Source organism: Podarcis tiliguerta, assembly GCF_965153285.1.
Source record: "Podarcis tiliguerta genome assembly, chromosome: 1".
Taxonomy (NCBI): Eukaryota; Metazoa; Chordata; class Lepidosauria; order Squamata; family Lacertidae; genus Podarcis; species Podarcis tiliguerta.
The window spans coordinates 50,733,950-50,752,678 of record NC_139534.1 but is presented as its reverse complement, the minus strand read 5'-3'; the positions used below and the strand labels follow the sequence as shown (position 1 = coordinate 50,752,678).

At 42.7% G+C, this 18,729-nt stretch overlaps 1 protein-coding gene and 1 long non-coding RNA gene across 48 annotated transcripts in view; both read left to right on the top strand.

Annotated features, from left to right (window-relative positions):
• The window catches only part of TNS1 (tensin 1), a 327,340-nt gene that overhangs the window by 175,275 nt on the left and 133,336 nt on the right, over positions 1 to 18,729 (top strand). The window lies entirely within an intron of this gene.
• LOC310673256 lies at positions 534 to 8,257 on the top strand. The gene is made up of 2 exons (XR_014508946.1): positions 534 to 5,509; positions 5,752 to 8,257. It is a non-coding gene; the product is annotated as an uncharacterized lncRNA (long non-coding RNA).

Here is an 18,729-nt window from a genome sequence, read left to right as displayed (position 1 = left end):
TGCCGCCACCCATTTTTATAGCAGCGATGGAGAACCTGTGGCTTTCCAGATGTGGTTGGGCTTCAGCTCCTCTCAGCCCCTGTCCGCATGGCCAACAGTCAGGGATGATGGGAGCTGCAGTTCAACAAAGTCTGGAGGGACACTCCTTTTGTGAAAAAGAAAATCACCCCTACAAAATGTGTGGTCCATTTTTCTGTTGTTCTGTCATATACCATATTAACCAAAGGCATATTATTATTCATTAAAAAAAGATTGTCAGGCATCCTAGATTTTGACAAGTTTGGGGACTTTGGCGATTGGTGCATACCTTAACTTTACAAAGCAGCCAAGGGCGCTTTTCCCTCTATGAACATTTTTTTTGCTTAAAAATGTGTATCGTCTTATCTTCATGCGAGACACTCTGACATCTCTGAAGCCTCCCAGCTGGCTGCACTTCCTAGAATCCTCCCAGGGGCATTTCAGAAAGAATGGCCAGGCAGGAGGATGCGGAGATACTGCAAAGTATTTTGCCGCTATGAGAAAGATTAGTGGAAGGGGGGTGGGAACCTCAACCACCTCATAAAGGTTTTCTTACCCCTCATATCTTTAGTTTCCTCCCACCCTGCTAAATAAAGTTGGGCAGGATATTTTGATATGGCTTTAGACATATCGTTTTGCTGCTGCTTGTGGTGGTGGTGGTGGCAGCAGCAGCTGTGTGGCTCCTTATGACAGAAGTTTAGCTGACAGCCACCACCACCCTACACTCCTGGAATGACATCATGAGACATAAGAAAGTACTGATATTTGGTGAAGAGATCTAAATGTGTAAGAGAAAGGATGACTCTTTCAAGCTTGTTGGTCAGCAGTAGCTCCTGATAACTTTGAGCTGGATAAAGTGTGAGCCTAGCAGTTCTCATCTTCCTAGCAGATTGCTTTAATTGTTCCATCCAGTGTATCATCTGGGGATGTGGTGTTTCTAAGAACTGGCAGGGGTTGGGGAGCCTCTGAAGATCCCAAGCCTTTGACTCACCCTGTGACTCAAGCCAAACCATCCATGTCTCAGACTACTAACCCTGAGCTGGGTATGAGAAAGGTCCATGAGCCAGACAACAGAGCAGATTTGAGACTCATAGGTAACAAAGACATACAAGGATACCCCTAAGTGTTTTCCTGTGGATGATGAGCCTCCTTTCCTGATCCCCAGGGTATTGTGTATCATCTTTCCTTCTTTTCTTGAGGATCCACTTTTAGTGTTCCATTCCTTCTCTCCTGTACATCTGAGCGGGGACCACGAATTCAAGCGTTTGAGCATTTGAGGACTTGGGATCGCGGTGAAAGGTACAGGCTCTGTTTTTGTGGGGAAAACAGCCAAGTAAACTTGCGTCTGTGAATGGAAAAAAAATTAATGCAAAAGAAACATCCCGTACTTGTGTTATATAAACAGAAGATTATCCGAGGCTGTAAGAAAATGTATCATGTATGAAAAAAATAAATAAGATAGAGGCAGATCATTGGGCTTTTGCAAAGGAATTTAGTGTGAGAGATTGTGGCATCCTGCTGATGGAACATTGGACAGCTGTTGTGCAGACAAATGTTGGGGATATCTGTGTAAAGGGGATATCTGTGGAAAGCCAACAGGAACTTTCAGTTTTGGTTAAGGGTGGGTTGAACATTTGAATATTTCAAGCTTTCACCTCTCTCTCTCTCTCTCTCTCTCTCTCTCTCTCTCTGTGTGTGTGTGTGTGTGTAAAGTAAAAGTGGGGATGAAACTGTCCCTTATTTTCACATTTTCCAGGGTGGGGACAAATGTTGAGGTTGGGTACCCAAAACCCACTTGTTCTTGACTTGCTCCTCCTTGTTACAGATTGCCATTTCCCAGTCATTCTTACTCTGAAACTCTTACTCCATTCAAAACTAATAACAAGGCATATTTCAACTGATATTGAATTTGTGCACTTGCTGTTGGAGTGTGCTCAGAATTTGATTCCTCTAACCTCTTTCTTTATCTCAATGGGAAGCCACCCATTCTTCCTGATTGCTATGTTTGTAGACAGCTGCAGCAGCTTCCACTGTTTGGATGCGTGGCTTCCCCAATCCCAGCGCTGGAATCATCCAAACCTTCATCCACTGATCATAAGGATGCCGTAGCAATGGGATTCCTAGAGACTGCTGCAGTAAAATGCGTAGAAATGCCTACATGCAAAATGTATGTGGTTTCCAGCTCTGTGCATGTAACATAATAGCATATAAAAACATTCTCCATTTGTGCCCTTTTTGGATTCTTGTTGAACCAAAGTATCTTGACCTATAAGGAAAGAATAAGCCAGCTTTGAAAGTATGCTGCCCTTTGGGACATTTTTTTTTTTTTTTTTGCACTCCACTCCCTAAAAACAGTAATACCAGGGAGAAAATAATTTGCTTATTGCACTTATACCCTGTTCTTCTGGCAATAAACTTTCCTGGATTACAAGGCAATACCTGTTTAGACACTGATTAGATTGAGACTTGTTTAGCTTCAACAATTCAGGAATATCATTTACTTTCTGATCATTCTGTCTGTTTTGGCCCTCTTTGAGGGAGAGGCCATTATTGCTGGATAAGGTAAGAATGTGAACTCCACCTAAACCCCAGTCCATGTTTATGTTGCCACTGATGATCAATATGTGTTGTCCAAGTTAGCATATTGGATTTGAGAATGGGAAACCTGGGTCCAAGACCTTGATCAGCTATGAAGTTCACTGGGTGGCTTCAGGCAATTTTCTCTCCTTCAGCCTTGCCCTCTTTCACAAGGTTGTAAGGCTGAAATGGCGGCTACCTGACCTCCTTGTTGGGAAATGCAAGAAGCAAATATAATAAGTACATGAAAATCCTGCATGCAGTTTTTAAACTGTCAAGCAGCACAGTGGCAATAAGTTTTTGCCAATGCATCCTAACTTTAACACATAGCACGAGTCAGGAATTTTTCATGAAGTGGCTAATGCAGTAGTACCTTGGTTCTCAAACTTAATCTGTTCTGTAAGTCCGTTCCGGAACCAAAGTGTTCCAAAACCAAGGCACGTTTTCCCATAAAAAGTAATGCAAAATGGATTAATCCGTTCCAAACTTTTAAAAACAACCCCTAAAACAGCAATTTAACATGAATTTTACTATTTAACGAGACCATAAAATGAAAAAAATAATCAATGCACTGTACTATAAAATAAATAAGACAATATTGTAGATGATAAAATAAAATAAAATTCTAACTTGCATTGATGATAGTCATTGTTAGGATGGGGGGCTTTTATCCATTTCTGCAGTCACACAATCAGTCAATCAATCAATCAATCAACCAATCAATCAATCAATCAGTAGCTGAAATGGGTTCCACACAGTCACAAAAACAAATTAACCAAAAAAGCCTCAAAAACAAAAACGCAAAATAAATAGCAAAAACAAAAGTGCCAAACTTAATCCATTCCAGAAGTGTTTGTCTTCTGAAATGTTTGAAAACCAAGGTGAAGCTTCTGATTGGTGCAGGCGCTCCAGAAACAATAGCTGACAGCCGCATCGGATGTTTGGCTTCCAAAAAACGTTCAAAAAATGGAACTCTTACTTCCAGGTTTTCGGTGTTTGGGAACCAAGACATTTGAGTACCAAGGCATTTGAGAACCACTGTATGTTTTTGGAAGAGATGGGAGTGAATTAATGAGTTATGGCAACATATTTATGGATTGACTGACTTCTACACCACACCCATCCTGTAGCTGAGCACAGGGTACTGCTCCCTTGACTTAGTCATCTGAGTTTGCACTCCAAAACATATAACTTGTTGATCAACAATCAGAGGAGACTTCAGAATATGGATTTGTTGTTCACTAACAGGGACTTGCACCCCACTCTTCCCCAGTAGGGCTTGGAGCAGAATGTTGTTGCAGGGATTATATTACATGATGTTTTTTTTAAAAAAATTAAATCCTATTCTCTTGCATATTTTATTCATTTTCTTCAAGTTCAAATAATGTGTTGGCTTAAGACATGGGTGGGGCTGTAATTTTATGTTCAGAGACTGGGGAAAAGACGCAATGGCTTTATTTTGTGTGTCAGGAAGGAAAGCTGTAAAGGCGGTTCCCATCTGCCTGGGAGATACATTCATGCAAAGTATCTTCCACTCACTGACATCCAGGGATTCCTGAAAGGCACTGTGTTGCCTTAACTTGCCATTTCCTTTCTCTAAGATAAAGGGCCCAGCTACAATTCACACACACAAATATATAACAGATGCTGATAGGACTTTTAGGGCTTGTCTACATTGGGGATTGCTACGTGTTTGCAGCTGTTTGCTTTCCCATTTAATTTCAGTAGCCCACATGATGCTACTTGCAAACAACACCAATCTTAATGCTTTCCCCTTGTAAATTAGGGTTATCCATACAGGTGATGACTCAACAGTATTTATCGCACCTCAGGGTTCAAAACATACCTTATTGAATATAAAAATACAACACAATATTTAGAGCCTTCTTCCCAGTGCGGAGGGAGAAATATCACTGATTTTCAACATGATGTGCTAAGTGTTCTAGTAACTGGCTGCAGATGTCAGATGGGGAAAGGAATTCTCACTCTTTAAATCCTACAGTTTCCAAATTTAATTAATGTTGAGTGAATATTGCACCTTTTATCACATCTTCACTGGTGTGCTTTTGTTGAGTGTGAATCAGTTGGCTGCTCAAAAATATGGTGAAGGTGCACATATATATATACCGGGTGCATTTGGATAATTTAGTGAGAGGTGCTAAGGGAAGATGGATGTGGTCTTTGTGGCAGATCACTTCCTTATGTTAAGCAGCTCTGCATGCTTGGAGTTCTGTTAGTTCAGCTCTTAGGATGTTAGGAAAGAACAGCTGAACTATCTTCTGGCCAGTTGGACTGTCCAGCTCAAATTTGTTAAGAAGAGAGCTGGTTTTAGAAAGTGCTTCAAATAATGCTTCATTCCTGAGGAACTCATGCTTGATTTGCTTGTTGTATAGAGAGATCTACATTAAATGTAACAATATCTGTTTGCCTCTTCTCTTTTGGGATTTAGTTTCATTACTTTTGTTCCTTGGATCACTTCCGAAGATTACAGTATACTCTGTCATTAAATAATTGACAGTCCATAATTTAGGGTTATTTTTTAAACTAAAAAGTTGACTGTGATCTAAAGTAGGAATGGGCAACTTCTATGTTGAAGGTCACTTTCTTCTGCATACAGTGGTTTGGATGCCCAGGAATATGTTTTGCCATTCAATCTGACTTCCTCATAAAATTATCTGCCTGGCCCCAAAATAAAACTGATGGTTCATAATTGTAGAGTAAATGCACCCGGGCATAGCAGGAGCATTACATACACAGTCTGAGGCGAGGAGGAGATGGTAATGGTTTATGTCACTTATCAATCACTCTGTACAAAACACCAGTGTGACTTAGAATCAAACAAATGATGCAAGTCAAATGCAAAAAGGACCTATACAATTTAAAAATATAATAGCAGCAATCAACTACAAGTACAGTGGTACCTCGGGTTAAGTACTTAATTCATTCCGGTGGTCCGTTCTTAACCTGAAATGCTCTTAACCTGAAGCACCACTTTAGCTAATGGGGCCTCCTGCTGCCGCTGAGCTGCTGGAGCCCGATTTCTGTTCTTATCCTGAAGCAAAGTTCTTAACCTGAAGCACTATTTCTGGGTTAGCGGACTGCATAACCTGAAGCGTATGTAACCTGAAGCGTATGTAACCCGAGGTACCACTGTAGTTGTATAAATAATTATCAGTTTGTTAATCAAAGCCCCTCCCAGATGAATAAACATGGTCACCATAAAATTAATCAACTAAACAATATTCCCTAACAGTAGTAATAAGATATCAGCAATCAAGTGTTTGGGGGACAGGTTCCTTCAGGTGGAGAAGTGCTGTGAGGTACTGGGGTCCTGAGCTGCATAAGGCTCACACATTGGAAGCCAGTGTGGTTGGTCAAAAATTGGTGTAATATGCTCAGATAGTACAGGCAACTCCTAATTTACACAGAGGTTGCATTCCAGGACTCCACACATGTAACCAAAAGCGTGTATATTGTGAGCACCCTGGAGAGTCCTCCTGGCTTGCAAGGAGACCCTCCCCAGAGCCTGAGGAGAACATTCATTGTATAGAAATAATTGTGCTGACAGAAGCTCTTGCATGTGCCTTGGAGATGTTGGACCGCATTAGAGCTTTAGGTGGCAATCCCAAAGAGATTAAGAGCTATGGAGAGTCCACTCATTCCTGATTGTAATGTTGCTCAGCAAGACCGGCATTTTTTTCTCAGTGGAAAAATGCTCCCTGAACATTTGTTTTTGAGGGAATGTTCAGGTGTTGCAATGGTAGGTCTTAACATCCACATATCCCAAAGATAGCTTCTGCGTGTTTTTCCTCTCTCATCAGGACAGTATGTTTTGCAGCTGACCCAGTCAGCAACCTGAGTTTTTAAGCAGGCAGAACTGACATGGCAGACAGAAAATTCTCCGTCTAGAGATGGAGAACCTGGGCATACAGAAATTTGAAGGGAAATTGTATTAGTTAAACTCAGAGGAATTCATCAGATTGCTTACTTGGAGGGGGGGCAGTGTCCTTGCTGTCCCCTTCTTTTTACTTTTCCCAGTGGTGGCTTTTCAGCATTTCCCAGAGTTTCCAGCTAGGGAGGAGACTGTGCAGAGCTGGCCATGTCTCTGACTTCTTCTCTGGGAAAGCAAGCGAAGCCTGAGGAAATTTCACTGGGTTGAAGGACCAACCACTGAGCAACATCTGGGGCAGTTTTCCATAACATTTGCCAGTGGGAAACTCCTTTCCCCTTCTCTTTTAAAATCAAAAATCTGCAGAAAGCAAAAACCCTCCCCTTTCCCTCGTGCTTCGAGATTCTGGCTTGTTTTGTTTCTTGTGAGTCCTTCAAACATTCTCCATGTTCTGCCACTTGAAGCACCCCAGAACACAGCAGTATTATTATTATTATTATTATTATTATTATTATTATTATTATTATTATTTTGGGGGGCGGATTGTTATCAGGATTGTGGCATGGGGGAAAGTGTTTAAAAAATACATTGGTGCACCAATTGCCTCCCCATTTAAATAAATAAATGACTCACAGAAACATGTCAGATGCTGCCACGTGTTTAACTTTTTGTCTAGTTTGGCCCATCTGTCATTTGCTTTCCATATCCCTGATCCACACTGTTAAAAATTGTAGTAAAGCTGTTGATTAAGGCTAAGTGAAAAAGTGGCTGATCGGGAAAGAGAGAAGGGAAGCATGTTGAAGATGTGAGTAAAAAGATGGATTGGCTGCAGCAGAATTGTCAGAGAGGTCTAAACCAGGCTTCCTCAAACTCAGCCCTCCAGATGTTTTGAGACTACAATTCCCATCATCCCTGACCACTGGTCCTGCTAGCTAGGGATCATGGGACTTGTAGGCCAAAAACATTTGGAGGGCCGAGTTTGAGGAAGCCTGGTCTAAACAAAAGGACTGTGGGGAACATACCACTATCTCCAGGAGCCATTCATAACTTGGAGTATTTCCTGTAGAGAGGAATTTCCCCTGAATATCACTATCCCACTCTCCTCCCAATTGGTCTAACTTTATCCCACTCCACTCCCGATTGGTCTAAGTTTCTAGTCTGTTATGGTCACATGACATTCCAGGAGGAACATTTAAAACATTTGGTAGGGGGAAAACCCATAGGGAAGAGTTGCATTTGTGTCAGAAACAAACCTGACAATCCACTGTGACTTGAAGGCACTGGGATGTCTGCCAGCAGTGTTCAAACCAGAGGAGCTTCTTGAAGCAGAGGAGGGAACTAGGGGCAATGGTCACATAAAACAGCTCCCACTCATCTGCCCACACTCCCAGTCCTCATCCATCATGAAGGAATCTGCCTGTATAACTCAGTTGGCCATTGTTCAAGGCTGTTCTGATTCTTTCACTGAGTTCTGACTGAAGCAGAAGCAAAGGCACATTTCTAGAAACACTAGTAATAATCAGCAACACCTTTTTTTGTATTTACATGAACATGTTCTCTTCTTGGTCCCCTGATCCACCCACTTTCTTGCTGAGAAAACTTTTGTCTTCTCCGAAACGGCAAGCTTTAGCTACTGAATATTTAGATAACACATTCCCAAGTCTCATTGAAATAAATACGATTAAAAGACTTAACATTCACACGTAATACCCATTGCATTCAGTGATACGTTAGCAATCCTTATTCACCCTCAAAAACCCCCAAATGCATAAACTTATAGTTTATAAGAAAGATGAATACGCAACAAGCCATTGCAACTCAGTCACTTGCCCACCTGACTAGTTTGTGGTTATATGGAACATACAGCAATTTCAACCATCTTGATAGTCGCTGTGGAAAACAAAGAGATTGGGCTAAACATGGCTTAGGTTTGATCTTTGGGGCGTGCATGTTTGTGTATGTATGAGACGGAAAGAGAGAGATCTCAGTGGGACCCATGTCTGTCTTCATGCATACCAGAAGTTGGGCACCCCAAAGCAAACGCTAGCGATTTTCACTTGGGTGTGTTCTTTTTACATGCTGGACTCAAAGGCAGGCTTTCCAGGACCTTGTTTTCGCAGCCTTCCTTTCCACTGCTGCCAATACCCCTTGGAAAACGTGGACGCCAGATTTCACTAACGCTGCGCACAGGGCTTGGAATCACATGCCTGTTGGCTCCACACGGAGCACTTCTCAGCAAACAAACAAGCAGCAGTTACCATGCCCTCATCCAGCTGCGTGTTCACTCCCAAAGCATTCCCAGCTGAACAACTTCAAATAGTCAGGTGATGGCATCATCCAGTGACCTCCTCCGCACGGGAACATTATTTCCCGTGCATTTCTTTCCTTCCCCTCCCAGCACTAAAGGGGGAAAAAAAAATCTATATAAGGGAAGGAATCAGCAGTCAAGAACAAATGGAGCAGAGCTGAGATTGGCTTTCCAGGAATGGCATGGAGCAAAGGAGGGTAAGAGTTACGGGAAGCTTGATGGATGAGAATGGGCAGAGCTTCCAAACCAGATGAGTTATAGCACGATATCTCAGCACCGTGGTGCTCTGCCTCTGCCCGGCACTTTGGCAGGGGATGTGCTGGGAGCCACATGCAGCCTGCTTTCCATCAGCACTGCACCCCCCCCCCCACTGCAAGAGAGCACGTCTTCAAGGCTTTATAAGGTGCTAGGAGAGTGTGGGGTAGGTAGTGGTGTTGTGCTCCTAGAGTCAGAGTGTTTGATTGTGTGTAGCTTCTGAACACTCGGCTTCCATGCTATGTTTCTTGGTCCCTCCTCTCAGTCACTACTCCCCCAACCTCTGCTACCTTTCCCCATTCTGGGAATATAGATATAAATAATAATAATAATAATAATAATAATAATAATAATAATAATAATTTTTTATTTATATCCTGCCCTCCCCAGCTGAAGCCGGGCTCAGAGCAGCTAACAAAACTAAAAATAACACAGTTTACATAAAATCACAATCAATTAATTGAAATACATTCTAAAGTCAATTCATTCTAAAATCAATTCAGAGTCAAATTAATGGCAACCATTGGGCTAGAGTTCTATGAGGATTAAGGAAGGGGGGGGGGCAGACTGTGCCTTGGCCAAAGGCCTGGTGGAACAGCTCTGTCTTGCAGGCCCTGCGGAAAGATGTCAAGTCCCGCAGGGCCCTAGTCTCTTGTGGCAGAGCGTTGCACCAGATCAGTGCCATATAGATAAAATCCCCATAGGAAGCATGAACGACTCTGAGAGCAAACAGGTCACTGTTGTTTCTCTCCCCTACAATTTTTACTCATTTGTTCTCAATCTGGCTTCCACGCTCCAGGTCACTGATCTTTTCACAAGTGTACGTATTATTTACATATAATGTCACTTCTCCTCCCTTCCTGTTCTATTCCTTTTGAGCAGGTTGTACTGCTCAATTTCTACATTCCAGACATGGAAGTGACTGGATACTTAATGACACCAAAATTCAGATAAACAGGTGTTGTGCAGGTCCTCTGTATTTTTTATTTTATTTTAAAAATCCCAGTGCACATACTGCAACTGCACTCCCCAAAGTATTTCCCCACACGTGTTGAGATCTTAAGGGAACAGTTCCTCCAGAGTTGTTGAAATTCAGAGGTGTTTCAGCATACGGTAATCGGCATATGGATTCTTATCATTTGGGCTGCTAGAACAAAATGGCTAGGGTGTGCATATGGGAGGAGCAAGCACTCGTAAGAGTTGTGGCAGTAGGAACCACCCACCAAAGCATCACTACATAGCCACCCACCCAAAAATTAAAAATGCAGTAAGAAGCATCCACATCAGTGGTGGGTGTGGATGCTCTTATGTATTCATTTTGATGAGGATGACATCATGCAAATGGTGTGAAAAAATTCCACAGTACATCTCCATCTGGGAGCATCCAAACTCTCCCCCACTCTCAAAGGCAGAAGATAATCTGGCATAAATGTATCCACTAAATAAAGCAGGACACAAATGTTGTGCATATAATTGGAAAAGAACTGCTGTTTTGCCTACAGCAGCAAGAAATACTGGATCATGCTAGATGAGACATTAGTCCAGATGATCTTTGTGATCATTCTGACTTTAAAATATCTGAAATTCACAACCTACCTCTGCTGTGGAACAAGCGCTCCTGTCCAGGGCAGAATATTTGTGTTGTGCTACACAATCCCTTCCCCCAAATATCTGGTGCCACTCAATGTACCTACTTCATTATTTGAGCTCGGATTGCATGTGCCAATCTTTCCATCGCTTCTCCTGCTGCATAAATTCAGTCCTGGAACATGAGCCTGGTGTGCTATCAACACTGCTCTGTGTCTGGCTTGCCGGCTGATGGATTCCATGTGCGCAGTGGCTTTCATGCTGGGCCAACAATCAGAAGTGCCGCAGACACCGGAGAGCTTTGGTGAAGTGCAGATTACGGGGAGCTTTTATTTGAAGATTTCTGGGGCCATTACTAAGATAGGGAAACACAGAAAAACACAGCAGATGGCTAAGGGGCAGTCATGATCAAAGTGAGTGCCCTTCCCCTCAGTGGCCAGCAGTCAGTTCCTTCATTGAAGTGGTCAGAAGAGAGATGTCCATGTTAGCAACCTGTGGTCTCCTCCTTAAGCACAAAAAGAGGCTCCATGATCCTTATTGGATGGAGACAGACTGGTAGAGGCCTCAGGGGAGCTTGCTTGCCATGTGGTGCCAGGGGTCATAGTACTTAGGTGAGCGTGCATGACATTAACAAACATTAGATTTAGACAACCTTTTTGCGAATTTAGCTTCCAAAGATCTTGAAGGCATAATTCCAGTAGTGATTTTACCTTGTATTATTTATTGTGGAATCACAAGCAGGGAATGGTACTTATCCCATAGGCTGGACCCATTATTGTAAGAATGCTAAATATTCAGTATTTTCTAATGAAGTTATCTTCAGTGCGCTACCAGTAATATCTGCAGAAGGAAATAGCAATAGGGTACAGAGTAATAACTTGGAGTAATCTATTTATTATACAGTGTACCTCGAGTTACAGATGCTTCAGGTTACAGATGCTTCAGGTCACAGACTCCGCTAACCCAGAAATATTACCTCGGGTTAAGAACTTTGCTTCAGGATGAGAACAGAAATCTTGTAGCGGCAGTGCGGCGGCAGCGGGAGGCCCCATTAGCTAAAGTGGTGCTTCAGGTTAAGAACCGTTTCAGGTTAAGAACGGACCTCTGGAACGAATTCAGTTCTTAACCCGAGGTACCATTGTATTTATATAATACATTGCTGTCAAGGCACCCAAAGCAGGTGTAAAATACTGCAAACAAATACTGCAAAATCTAAAACAACTGAGTTCTTTCAGACAAACTGATGTCCCGCAGGGAGCCATTAGCACAAGCTGCTTCTGCACTTCTGCCTTCCCTCAAGGCACACAGGGTAGTATTCTACAAAAATTTTACTCAGTGTAGACCCATTGAAAGTAATGGTGGGGGCTAACAAAGCTATGCTCATTACTTCTACTGGGTCTACTTTGAGTAAAATTTAGTTGATTAACACTCATAGTTCTTAAACAGCCTCAATAGTTCTCTTAGGTCCATTGATGGTCTCTTTAAAAGCTCCCTGGTCTTGGTCTCTCCTCTCCTGCCTTCATTTGGGATTCATAGGTCTTAAACAGTAATTACCAAAGTCATAAATAATAAAGTCCATTACTGCTGGACTGACTTCTGTAAACTAGAGATGCTGAATAATTGGTATCTAGTTAGGGACAATGAGGACGAGATGGTTAGACAGTGTTCTCGAAGCTACAAACATGAATCTGACCAAACTGCGGGTGGCGGTGGAAGACAGGAGTGCCTGGCGTGCTCTGGTCCATGGGGTCACGAAGAGTCGGACACGACTGAACGACTAAACAACAACAGTTAGGGACAATATGGTATTGGAGGTGGGGAGTGTATGTAGATGTCACTTGTTAGATGTTAGGCAAAAAATAATAATCACAAACCAATGAACACATGTTTGTTTTGCATGCACTTTTGACTACAGTTACATTGACTGGTATGTCATCTGTGCATTTTCAGTGAGTCTCCATTGTTGCCCCTTGTTCTTTGTTGCGGAGTGTTAAAATTCCCTTCTGAATGAGAGGGAATATCATTGGGGGAGCCATACAGTGATGGACCTGTGCTATTGAACTATGACTGTTCTCTGTTTTGTAGTGTAATAGTAGGCATTCCATGGAGGAAGAACCCCTTGGGGAGCATCACTGTAATATTTTAGTTTATTTTCTTGCCGTGGAGTGAGCAGATAGATAGGTATTTGGGATTTATCCTTGTGCTTTTGGATTCTTGTCTAGCACCATCCTCTGTTCACATCTCATCAATTCATTTCGACAGTGTTGACTTTCCACCCTTGATGAACATCTGAGCAGAGTTTTATTTTCCACTTCCATGGCATACGTGACATTTGTGTGCCAACCGCAAGTGCCATCAAGAGCTTGCTCAACCCTAAATGCGCAAAAAACACAAAACAAATGTGTTCTTAATCTACAGTCAGTGAAGCAGAAAACATAGAAGTGGCAAACAAACAGGCAAAGGTACAATGAGTGCTTTAAAAAACAATAACAATCAAATCCTTTTAATTCTAATTATTCCTTGTGGAATCTTCAGGGCTGAAGTTCCTTGTTAATAGGAGATTTCAATCTAAGGCTGAGGAAGCAAAGCCCTTAAATGGCACTTATTGCATGCATATACCACATTCCCTGTGGACAAATGACAAGCTTTCCTTGTGTCTGTGCACATGAGCTGCTATTGTGTGTATGTTTAAAAAATTATATTACAAAAAACTGTCCGGATGAATTGGGTTCCTACTCACCCCCTCTCCCTTTCAGGCCCAAGTCTCAATTTATATTTCAATGGAATTTACCTCTAGGATTGATTTGGTGGTATGGTTAACAGATATCCTTTGCATATAAAAAGGGGTGCTCCTTATTTAAAAGTAGCATTATCCCTTATATAGGGTTCTATAGAGCAGAACTTAGTACCACTGCAGAACTTAGTAAGTTCTCCATGGTGCACAACAAAAGAGATTGTCTCACTGTGCACTATATTTTATTTCCCTAAACCAGGGATCAGCAACCTTTTTCAGCCGTGGGCCGGTCCACCGTCCCTCAGACCATGTGGTGGGCCAGACTATATTTTGAAAAAATAAATAAATGAACAAATTCCTATGCCCCACAAATAACCCAGAGATACATTTTAAATAAAAGGACACATTCTACTCATGTAAAAACACCAGGCAGGCCCCACAAATAACCCACAGATGCATTTTAAATAAAAGGACACATTCTGCTCATGTAAAAACACCAGGCAGGCCCCACAAATAATCCACAGATGCATTTTAAATAAAAGGACACATTCTACTCATGTAAAAACATGCTGATTCCCGGACCATCCACGGGCCGGATTGAGAAGGCGATTGTGCTGTATCTGGCCCCCTGGGCCTTAGGTTGTCTACCCCTGCTCTAAACTGATCAGATTTGAGCCCTTCTTGTAAGAACACACGAATCTTGAACAGGCCAAGGTCCATCTAACCATTCCAGAAGCCCCTGGAAAATCACAAGCAGGGTATGATGATGACAGCCATGCACTGTTGTTTGTATTCATTCCAAGCCTATGCAATACATTTTGCTGTCTGGGGCAAAGGAGGTGTAGCTCCACCTGCACCTTCAATTTCCCTCTTCAGAAGACTACCAGGCTGTCATTTGAATCTTGAACACTGATGATAGGGGTGCAGGGCTGGCTATATGGCACTGCCCCAATCCTCCAACACCTTACCACCACTACCCAGCACCTGCAGCTGTCTCACTTTGCCTAATGATAGGACCAGTCTGCCTCAGCAATACACTGACTCTGAACATGAAGATTCTATTTTGCTTTCATGGCTAAACACAGTTCATAGATTTATCTTCCATGAATTCATTAAATCTTTTTTTTTTTTAAGCCATTTAAGGCACATCTTGAGCTACTGAATTCCAAACATTAATTATGCATCATGTGAAGAAGTATTTTGTTTTGTCTGTCCTGAACCTGTTGCTGATCAGACTTGCACCCCCGCATGGCTAGACCACAGTTTGATGGAACAAATCATTGTGTGGTTGAAGAAGGCAACCCTTTGAACTGATGAATGAGGTTGCTGCAGGTGTGCTACAGGAGCTCAAGAGGGTGCTTCTGAAATATTGGCCCTCTCTGTGCAATTGCCTGGAGATGCTGTGTAAACATAATATCTTCCTTGAGCCAAAATCTCTCCCTGCTTGTAACTCACAAGTGGGCCACAGCAGAACATTCCTTGCGCTTTGTGGATCAGGGCCAGCCCTGAAGGCTAGGAGAAGGTCCTTTTATGGTAACATTTCTCCATTAGAATATATATATATAAAGCCACAACCACTCAGCCCATAACAAAACAGAGGAGAGAACACAAACACAGTCCCTGGAATGTGTTCAGTGCTGGCTGGGGAACAGTAATGCTGAAGGGAGCCCTTGGGTGGGAAGACAGATCAAATAATTAGGAGTGCAAAAAAACCTCTTCTCCGCTGTTGGTAGGATGATAATGCAGGAATGTGCGTCTGACGGGCAGGGCGCGACATGCAAAAGGAGAGAGCAAACATTTTCTTATGAGCTTTGTTTGGTCACTTGGTGAATTGACTGAGGCATTTTTTTTGCGGGGGGTGGGGTGCAGCAAATAGTTTTGAAGCATCACAATGAGAGGGGAACATTCTTTGTAATGTGTTTTCAGTGCTGTTGGCTAATTATTGTCTAACTGGCTACGAACAGCATCTCTAACGTCGCTGTACTGAGGCCAGGAAGCTCTGCTTATCCAGCGAAGTAGGAAACCTCTATTATAGTTTTGCTGTTCTGCTTCGTGCTTTGTTTCACCGGTTGCTTCCAGACCTCAGATTTCTCTTGTGGCCAAAGGGAACCGTGTGGTATTCCAGAGGCATCATCCACTTATTCACGTTAGCTGCCCAGATATGCTTTTGCTGTGTCAATAATGCAGTGGTGGTTCACCACTGAGGACATGATCCACCCACAAATGGTCCCTTGCATAGTTGTGCAGAATACACTGGGCAGTTTTTGTGATCCCTCAATGCAGATTGCTGGTTTGGGACGTTTCTCCATGACTGGAGAGACATACATGCGCCTGCCTTGAACAAGTAATGAAGGAACCAAGCAGTAGCATCCTGGTTGCAGCTTCTGGTCATGGGGTGGTCCTCTCTCTTGGTTAGCACAGGACAGGATGTAGGATTGATCTTGTGCCTGCTTGAGAGCAAAGAGAGATGAACAGGGAAAGTAATGAACAGGTGGACAACAATATCCATGAAGCAGGATGCACAATAGGACTCTGCAATGGTCTCCCTGGGTGTGGCTTATATCCTAGTGGTGGTGTGCTGTAGTTGTGGATTGACCTGGGTTGAGCTACTTTAGATGTCTCTGATGTTTTTTGGGCCCCTGGGCACACTTGCAAACTGCAAAAACTGTAGTGGGCACCACATCCCCCACAACCAAGCACAGACCAACAACCATTGGCTACCGCAGAATGCTTCTTTCAAGCTGAATTTCAGAGAGGGGACCCTACAGGCACCAAGGAAAGCATCTTCAAGTACATGTGCATCTATGAGTGCCATGTGGGTGACCCCTGAATCACAACATATCCTGTGGTCTGTCATGGGAATGTGTGCACAGCAGTCATTGACTTGGAAATAGCTATTTTTTCAGGATACCCCACCTGCAATTGAAATCGATAGGAGAGAAACTCTTTGTGCCAAGTATGGTTGGTGTAAAGTTGTGCTGTCAATGGAGAGATGGCTATGAACTGAAGGCAGAGATTTAAGTAAAGTCACTTATTTCTTATTACCTAATCAGATATTTACACTTCTGCATCTGCCGTCTTGCATGCATCTTCCCTGTCTATAACAGGGCGATCATGCAGACTTCGTTTTCTGTGACAGTAACCTCTCTGCTCTGGGTTGTGCTTGCAATGCAGCCAAGCAGTAGATAACAAGGTGCAGCTGAAATGGTTAACTGCTTGTGTTCCTTGGCATCGTTCCTGGCTACTGCATTCCTATGGACCCAATTTCAAGAAACACAGCTTTGATTTTCCAGCTTTGCTCTGCTTTCAAGAAAATTGCACTGAGGATTCTGCTCAGGAAGGTCCTAGAGAGCACCCCCCACCATTTAGGAATCCTTTTGTTGGTTACTTTAAAAAGTGATTGCGTTACAGGACAAAGAGTGAAACATCATCACATTGGTTGCCAGGGACTCACATTGCTCAGCCAAAAATAGTTCTTAGCCACTAGTTTTTTCCTGCAAATTATAGGTTGGGTCAACAGTGCAATTCGCTGGAAATTCTGGAAGAGACTTCCTGCTGAGAAGACCTTACAGTGTGTCTTGGAAGGCTTAGGACATGGGACAGTTACTCTGGCAGAGAGAACAACCATGTATAGTGGGGGCAATGTGGGGAGAATAATTTTAATACTCAGAAACAGACTGGATCCAACTCAAATGCAGTCTAGCAGCTTACTGCCAAATCAGCCAAGTTAGTGTGCTGCCTGCTGAAATGTTCAAAGAATATTTGCTTGCCGGACTGTACTGTGTATGTCAAGAGTGTTTGATTCTAATTGCCTCTTATCCAGAAAATGAACCTGCTTGTTTCTGTGAGGATGGAGGGCACAGCCTGGAAAATATTGACGAATGTGACAGGCTCCTGTGGGCTCTCGCAGTTCCAATCTGTTGATGCCCTCTGCTGTTTGGAAGTCAATATTGTCACTAGTCCCCTCTGTTTGCAAGGGTTCATAGAATCATAAAATTGTGGAGTTGGAAGGGACCATGAAGGCCATCCAGCCCAGGCCTCTGCAATGTAGGAATCTTTTGCCCAACATGCAGCTTGAACCCATGAACCTGGCTTACTGACTGAGCTATTCCTCTCTCCCCTACAAGAAAAGAATACAAGAAAGAGTTGGCACAAAGAACAACTCACAAAGGCCGAAAGGCCAAATGCAATCGCCTCTGGAAATGATTGGAATTATAGCTTGGCTGGACTGGGTGTTTACTTGGCATCTGTGGAAAAACTCTTCCCCCATCCCCTTTTGTTCTTCTACAAATATTCCGTAACATGGGGGTTTAATTAAGTGGATATGAAGTTCTTCTGGCTGTGGCCAACTTTCTTGATTTTTATGATGGCTTTTACAAGCAGTTGTTTCTCCCTCCCCCTCAGAAAAAAGAGGCCCTGCATGGCACAGTGAATCAAAGGGTCTGGTTAGAATGTGAATCTTCAGCTCACCTAATTTATGGCCATGGGAAAGTCACTGTTATTAGTCCACAGTGCAGGATTGTTGTGAGGGAGAAATGTGGTAAGAAGTGCGAAGCATTTTGTACACTAAAACACTGCTAATGAGAATAAGAACAATAATGAGGCTATGATAATGGTAATTTTAATGGTAATTATGGTAATAATGAAGATTCTGGAGTCCCATGTTGGTCCACCCCCCCCATCAAACTCAAAGTTAATGGTTATCCAGGAATAGGGTAGGGGCATGATCAATTGCTTCAAAACTGACAAGGCAAATAAGGAAACCCCCATTTAAAAGTAAAGTATTTTAAATCTCATTATTCCCGAAGTAACCTGAAAGATGATATGGCTCATGTCAGGCTCATTCACTAGGTTTGAGGTGTTACGTGGAACATCAGGATAACAAATACATTTTATTTAAAGGCAGACCACCCTTATGCTCCACAATTTAGGCTACTTGGTGTCTGTGGTCAGTAAGAAAAGCTGCTACCCACATTTGCAGGACTGGTGGGATCCAGTGTGACTGTTCCATTATCTACCCATTCTTGATTTCCTGTTCTCTGTTATTTTAATGCTTGCCCATGGTTGTAAGAGAGACTGCCTCTTCAGAACGAAGGGTGTGCTTGGTTCCTCCTCCCTTTTTTCCAGAACAGTTCTGTGGACTGAACTCCACATGGAAGAGAGATGGCACGTCTGCAGTAGCCTCTTCTTAAATGTTCATCCGGCAACATTTGTATTACTACATTGATCCATGATGTAAAACAGTTCTTAACTAATGCCCCACAGTGTATATGTACAGAAACCTAGTGAGGAAATCAGTTTTGTATTTTAATTCCAAATTTGGGATTTCAACCTGGATTTCTCTCCATTGAAGTTGCCTCT